The following is a 6344-nucleotide window of genomic DNA, read 5'->3' as shown; positions in this document are numbered from 1 at the left end:
TTTTGACAAAAAAAAAAAAAAAAAAAAGATTGAGACTTTTCTAAGTTTTCTTTTGGTTTTCACTCCTCCATAGGCCTGTTAAAGTATATATTCAACTCACAACTCCTACCAAATTCACCATAACATTTTCTTTTGAAATCCTAAAAAATAATTATTTATTGTTCAGGCTAAATACGCTCATGATTTAATTATTTTTCAAAATGTGTCCAATAAACACTCATCTGTACATTTCATTTATAAAAAATTCAGTATATGGATATACATAACTATATATATTATATTCTTGTATTTAGACATTTTTTCAAATCAGTTATACTCTTGCCAAAAGAAACTAACGATTGCCTATTGCTTTGCTTTCTTTTTTTTTTTTTTTTAAATATCCTACCAAAAAAAGAGTAAGATTTAAGAAGCGTGACATAATTTGTGGCCGACAAATTTGTGGAGCGCTGTAGGGTTGGCTGACCCTCTTTTTTTAAAAAAAAAGTGAGAAAGGGTAACAAAATTTGAACTCAAGAACGTTAAATATTAGGATCTCAACCTCAGTTACATATTGCTTTGTTCTTTGTACAAATACAAATGAATACTCGTAATTTGGCTTAAAATATTTACATTAAATTAGTTGATAATCTTGACAAATATAATTTCAATTACAATTTATTACAATAGTGGTGTAAGTAATTGTCTTATGTTATATTACTGAATAAATGATAAAAGACTATTACTACTAAATAATTGATTTTACAGCCATTCATAATTTATTTGAGCAGAGCAAATTAAGTTTCACCAAAAATCAAGCAATAACAAAACAGCGTGGTTTTAGGGCACGTTCCATTCGAGTTTATTGCTAAAATTGATGGCTAGGTTAAAATATTAAAATCCCTTTTGGATTATATTTTTTGGAGAGTTTCTAAGAAAAATTATTATAATACTTTTTCAGAATGTGATGTATCCGAGGGTAAAAAAAAGGAAAAAAGTTAAAAAAAAAAAAGATTGGAAATTGTGTAAAAAAAATATTCATGGACAAGGTAAATTTTTTTTTCCAAAAAATCACAATCCAAACAAGGCCGTACCAAATATGCTGAAATATGAATAATAAAGCAAGGTAAATAAAATCCATATATGCTCAATTAAATTGTTAAAAAGTTAAAAAAAAAAACTGATGATTGTGCAAATAATAGGAAGTACATTAATTCTGTGTCAGAGTCATCTGATACAGTATCATTGGGTCGTGCAATATTTTATTTTTTTTTTAAATTCTGTAGCCGCAAGAGCACGCAGCTGACCCGAGTCAACCAAATTATTGACGTTGGTAAGAAAAAATTGACGTATACAAAATTTGCTTGACCTGGATAAGACGGTTTTTGTTTTTGGTGTTATGTGACATGGAGTGAATGATACAGGACAGAATTCAAGCAAACGGCCTATCTGGAATTCATTTTTTTAAAATAAAAGGTAAATTTTATTAACAAATTGCTAAAAATCATCCGGCACAATTTGACCTATATCACTATCCTAATGGTAGGTTAATTCGACTACATCATTGTCCTAATGATAGGTTAAATATGTATTAGAAATTATAGATCTGCAATTTAACATATACAATAGATTTAAAAAATTATGAATAAATCTAAAAAATACAAAAAATTTGAAGTTATCTTCTAACAAATAGATCGTTGCAGTTTCCTTCTGTGCATATTGTAATCATTAGATTTATTAATCAACGGTTTTAAACTCCAATACTAATGATCACACCTGTCGAAATAGATTCAAGATTCAAAAAAATTTTCAGATTTGACAATCAGATATAAAATAAATCAGATCTAACAAAATAATAATAAAAATAAAAATAAAAAACACAGAAACTTCTATAGGAATCCCTAAAAGAATAGAAAATTCTTACTAGCAATCTCTAGAATAAACAGAAAACTCTCACTAAAAAAATATAGGAGTGACTTTATTATTAAAAAAGAAACGAGGTTCATATGAAGGATACCATGGTGTGATATCCCTTCCCAAGGGAAGACTTTTGGAAAAAGGAGAACAAGTAAAGACACGCTAGAGAAGAGAAGTGTCATTGATTAAAACTTTGTTATTTATCTAGAATTCATTCACCTATTTAATTGCTACAGCCAAATTTCGACCGTGCCGACATTTTTCAATTGTGGTCCTGTGTGAACACATAGATAAGGGTCTCGTATGTTAAATTATTAGAAAAAAAAAGAAATTAAATGAATAGAGTGTTTAAATGTAAAGAGGGAAATAAATCTGGACATATGTCATTGAACCATAACTTATGTGTAAGTATATTAACAAGTACCTATTGGATATCCGTTAAAAACTGTCAATCATAATTGAGTACCAAATGAATATTTGTTCATAATAATTTAGCTTTTTCTTTTTTAATAATTTAGCTAATGTGAAATTGGATTTGGGATATGAGTTATCATATACATAAATTTTGTAAAGGATTCTAGTAGACACATAACTTAGATATCTATAAAACTCTATATTGTGTGAATTGGAATTATAAAGATTGGTGAAAGAGTTTAAAAGTCGAGGATGGAAATGCCTAAATGTAGAGATAAGAAAATAAAATGGCAATAGAGTTGAAAAATCTAGGTTTAGGGTAGTTTATAACTTATAAAATCACAATCTCTCTTTAGCATTCCTATTTACTTTTCATAAAACAGGAAGATATGTAGGACTCAAATATAATAAACCTAGAATTCAAACACATTTAACATGCTAATGCAACCATAAAAAATAGAAAAATATTTAGAATTGAGTTAATCTTATATATATATATATATTGATAATATATACATTATCATGATTGAATGAATGTATGAAATGTCTAATTGGAGCAAGTTTAAGGATCAAGACAACTATATTGTTATTAATATGTATCTAACAAGTGACCTATTTATTTTACTGGACAAAGAAAAAGCAGAAAAATGCAATTCATGAGCAAGTGACTTTAGTGTCTACAGCCTTCAGTCATTTCAATTCATTGCACTTAGATAGTTTGGTATTCCACAGGATGAAGACACGGGACAGTACAATAATTTGTGGTTTATTTTTGTTTGGTATACATTTGTTCTTTTTCAGATATATAATCAATGGTCACCTCAACTATGGTACGAAGACGATCAGAGCTATATAACTTTTTGTTAGGTAATCAATCCCTTCCTTTCCCAAAAAAAAAAAAAAAAAAAAAAAAAATCAATCCTTAGCAATTCTTGTCAACAAAAATTTTTTTTTCTTTCCTAAAAAACACCAATATTGTTGAGTATAGGTTCCTGTGCAGACTCCATTGTAATTACTAGAAGATGGCATATTTCTCGATTGCTATATTGATATGAATCTTGGTTGCACAGGTGACACGTATAATACAAGTTGCATATATATATATATAGACACACATACATACATATACACACACATATACATATACTGATATACATACACACACATCAAAGGTGACAAGTAACAGTTGGTTGTAATTAAATGTAAATCTAACATAATCTACCCTAGGATGTTGACCTTAAAAAAGATCTAACACTTTGGACCACTCATCTATAACAGTAGCATATGGACCGAAACCGCTTTAAATTTAAGAGTCAAAAACTAAGAAAGTATTTAGAGTTTATACTTTTACTTGGGGCTATTAGTCAGGTAACCATGAGCTTCCATCTCCTTTTCTTTGGCCAAGAGTTTCCCTCAAACTGAAAAGAAGAAAAAAAAAATTGTACTTTGCTGGATCGACTATTTGAGATAAGAAATAGTAGTATATAGGCCGGTGAAAATTCATACTGGCAATTCATTGTCATTCTATCCTTTTATCTTGAGAAAAAATTTCCTTTCAATTTTGCTCTCCTTTGTCCATGGACATTTAAAAAACAAATTTTTTTTTTCTTCTAAGATTATGTCTTGCTTGAATCTTTATTGCGTGTGCGTGTTTTTGGAGATATCAACTTTCAAAGGAATTCTCCACATATATAGACTCCTTAAATATTTAAGAAAACTCAAAAATAGTTTAAATTATCGTATATTTTTGGCATAAAGCTCACTGATACGTTTATTCAGTAGTTCATTTGTAGGTTATCGCATAATTTGAACTATGCTGTAAAAAGTCAAATGTGAATGGTTTTTATATTTGCAACCTCTCTTGTTAAGCAAAAGTATTAAGTTGTTTGGAAGCTTCAAATATTTAACTGCAAGCATGCTTGATAGTTTAATATTAACAGACTCTATGACCCAACTGTAAAATAAGACGCTGAGATTTTGCTAACTGGTTCCAACATTAGTCTATTCTGTCGATTTTTGAAGCTGTTGACCCTAGGTTGTCCTTCAAAAAAAAAAAAACCTAGGTTGTGACCTAGTGGTCATTAAAAGTTTTCCCCTTCAAGTAAATAGAATATACTTCAATACAAAAAAAAAAAGGTAGTATTCTTTTTAAATGAGGATAAAATATTATTATTATTATTCTTATTAAACTTGTTGGACATTGTGCAGCACTAATTGTTTTGCAAAATCTAAAAAGAAGGTCCAAAAAGGTATTTGACTACTATAAGAAAGAAAATGAATTGAACTATTCCAAATCCAAAATTATGTGTGTGTGTGTGTGTGTGTGTGATGACAAATTTGGTGTCCATGGATAACTTTGCTTAAACATTTTGTATGGCTAGTTAAGGACCGAAAGCTAGGAGATTTATGCAACGTGAAGACGATCATGCTTGTCATTTGAAATGTAACTTTATGAGATAGCTATGGCACCCAACTTGTAAAACCTTATAATGAATGACAAAAGAAGGTACGTCTATTTGATTAGACTATTTATGGGAGTTAAAATACTGCATTAAAAATATATAAAATGATTTATGAAGAGTTATTAAGGTTGCCAATAAGTTTTTTTTTCCCTTTTTTTAAAATAAGCTACACCATTTTATCTGGAATGGCCATGTCTTATCTAGCAAATTCAACTGACTTCAAACCAACCTCCAACTAACCAAACCCTTTGTGGATAACAAATTGTGCAACGGATCCTCTATCTCATTTCTTGTGCCACTACCTGTTCCGTTTTTTATTATATTATTATTTCTCCTTCACAAACATTATATTTTAGTTTCTTTGTTTTGTTAAAATCCAATTACTATTAATTAAGTAATATATAAAAGTTAACAAACTCGAAAAATCAGAATGCAAAAAAAAAAAAAAAATTTAAAAATTTTCTATTGTATTTTTTAATTTTCTATTATATATTATTTTTTGAGACTATTGTATTTATTTTTTACTCGATTAATAGTTATTGAATCTTAAAAAAATAAAAAAAAAAAGAACTAAAATATGATATTTATGAAGGAGAAATGACAATATAATAAAAAGTGGGATAAAAAGTAGCACAAGAACTTGAACAAAAGATTCATTGCGGACAAATCGCCTGTAAGTCCAAGTGTTTATTGATCACGTACTCTTGATTTGGATTGACTTATGTCGTTAGATCACCTAACAACAGCAGAATATTCTTCAAAACTGAATTCAGTCAACGGAGCAGGAATCCACTTTGTGTTCTATAATCTAGTTTTACATTAGTGTGTCAATAATTAAATCACATACCTAAAGAGCAAATAGCCTGAGGAACCTACTCAGAAAAAAAATTAAATTGCTACATAAGATCTTTATAAGTTTCCAGGAGCATTTTGAAAAACAATACAGAATGATTCATGTGAAAACTAAGGTGAATGCGAGGAAGAACAAAAGTAACTTAAAAACCGAAACAAATTCAAAGCTTATCTCTCATACCACGAAAATGAAAATGATCTTGCTTACGAAAAATCAATTACCTATTAATGGAGGAATAATAGTCCCAAGTTGTTATTAGTAAGTCATAAACTTACTAGAAATTCTTTAAAACCTAATATAAGAGCATGTTTATGTAACAAGAGAACTATAGATACGGGGTTAAGTTCATTCAATTATACAACAAGACTGTTCTCTTAATATTTTGACAAACTCGAAAATTTCCACCCACCCTGCATGGGCAGCGTAATCTTTTTGAAAAAGAAAAAAAAAAAAAAGAACTCAAAATTTTCGACCAAAAGGAAGTTTCAACATAATCTTCTTTATTTTTTTCTTGTAACTGTATATATAAATATTAAAAAACATAATGAAGTAAAAACAAAAATCATTTCAAAAAGTTTCGCAAGTTAATGGTCCTCCATGTAAATTCCTTTAAAGCTTATAAGTAGTTTGCCCAATTTTTACACCAGTCCTAGCTTAGTAAATAAAGGTAGGTCTACGGTCTACCTTGTTTTTTAGGAATTCACCTATAAAAACTGAATAAA

The sequence above is a fragment of the Coffea arabica genome, chromosome 10c (assembly GCF_036785885.1).
Source record: "Coffea arabica cultivar ET-39 chromosome 10c, Coffea Arabica ET-39 HiFi, whole genome shotgun sequence".
NCBI classification, from domain to species: Eukaryota; Viridiplantae; Streptophyta; class Magnoliopsida; order Gentianales; family Rubiaceae; genus Coffea; species Coffea arabica.
This window is presented reverse-complemented; position numbering follows the sequence as displayed.